The 1558-nt window shown below is 47.9% G+C and overlaps 1 pseudogene; it reads left to right on the top strand.

Moving 5' to 3' along the window:
* The first annotated feature begins 556 nt into the window (after nucleotides 1-556).
* LOC102256379 lies at nucleotides 557-1119 on the top strand (annotated as a pseudogene).
* Nucleotides 1120-1558: the final 439 nt, after the last annotated feature.

Below are 1558 nucleotides of genomic sequence, written 5' to 3'. Positions count from 1 at the left end.
AAATAGTTTAGTCATAGCTAAGGGCGATGGATGACAGGGCAGATAACACACCCACAAGGAAGAAAGGCTACAGAAGGAGATGCTTTGAAGAATAAGGGTTTGGAAAAGCTACAAAATATTGGGAACCCAGAAGGTAGTGTGTGCACATTCAGAAAAGACAGGAGAAGGCCCTAAATTCTCACCTCTCACCAGCCTTTGTGTGGCACACAAGCAGGAAGGGAAGGCTCAGCAGAGTTGCAACCTTCCTGGCTAAGTATTGAAGGCATGTCCAGACTCACAAACACAGTCACCCCCACACTGGGAGGTTTTCTCTTCAGCCATCTAAAGAAACCTTTGTCCAATCGCCAGTTGATCACCAGGTTAACGGAACAGAGAATTCAGTGGCCAAAAATGATAAAGAATAAAGATTGTGGCTGGTACGGCTGCGGGGAGGTCTAGGTTGTCAGCAGCGGCTGCCCTGGGGGGACGGTAGACGGCTCGGAATTAGAGTCAAGGGGTGGTTGCGACCTTCAGCGGGGCCCCGGGGTGGGAGCAGGAGGCCTAGGCCGCCAGGAGGATGGAGAAGCGGGAGGAAGAGGGTGAGGGCGAGATCCAGGAGCAAGGCCCAATAATTGGTTCTTAAGTGGAAGCGGCAGTGCCTGGCCGAGGCCGAGCAGGAGGAGCTGCAGGAGGCGGCGGGGTCCCGAGCACAAGCCGCAGAAGCTGCGGCGTCTCTTCCAGGACTCGGCCACCGCAGTGGCCCGGCTCTACAGAGACCCAGTGTGTCAGCACAAGGACTTTCTCTCTGGGTGCCCCTCCAAAACGCAGCCACCGCCGCCGCCAACCTCTACAAAGGAAGCATGGACACCCGTCAGCGAAGTTTTGATATTGGAATTCAGATTGGCTATCAGCGATGCCATAAGGATGCGTAGGCTTGGGTTAAAAAGCACAGAACTATTTGTAGAGAAGATTTGATCAACTTCCTGTGTGGGAAAGTTCCTCCACCACGAAACTCTAGAGCTCCCCCAAGGATGCCGGTCGTGTCCCCTCCCAGGTACTTCCAGAGAAAGCAGCTCATCTGCAGAGACGGATTTGCAACCCTTCCTGGAAGCCATAGCTCTGCATGGTAAAGCCCTTTAAACATATTTCTTAAAACAGTTATGTGGATCCATTTTCATATTTAGGTTTAGGTCCAGATATATGATCTTTTTATTTTTTCTCCCATTATAGTAACTACTTGCTCTAGAAATGTTTAAATAGAATGGAAGCTAAGAACATACATGGGCAAATTTTTTAATGTTAGCTAGCCCATTCTAAAAAAATATTTTCAGAAAGTTAGTTTGAGCTTATTGATTTTACAATAACACAGTCTTTTGCAGCATTGATTAGAATTTATTGCTTTACACTTATATTGTACATGTTTTCTTACTCTTCTGAGGCAAAGAGGAAATTCTTGTGTTTTAAGAATTCTACCAGAGTAATCATTTCCTGGAGGAGCCTGGTCAATGACAGGCTGGTAAGGCAGGTAATTGTTGGGATAGCTCTCATGGGAACTACTTTTGACACCCTAAGTTCACCT

This window comes from Myotis brandtii, unplaced genomic scaffold (genome assembly GCF_000412655.1).
Source record: "Myotis brandtii unplaced genomic scaffold, ASM41265v1 scaffold84, whole genome shotgun sequence".
NCBI classification, from domain to species: Eukaryota; Metazoa; Chordata; class Mammalia; order Chiroptera; family Vespertilionidae; genus Myotis; species Myotis brandtii.
Note: the sequence above shows the minus strand (reverse complement) of the source record. Positions and strands in the feature narration are given on the sequence as shown.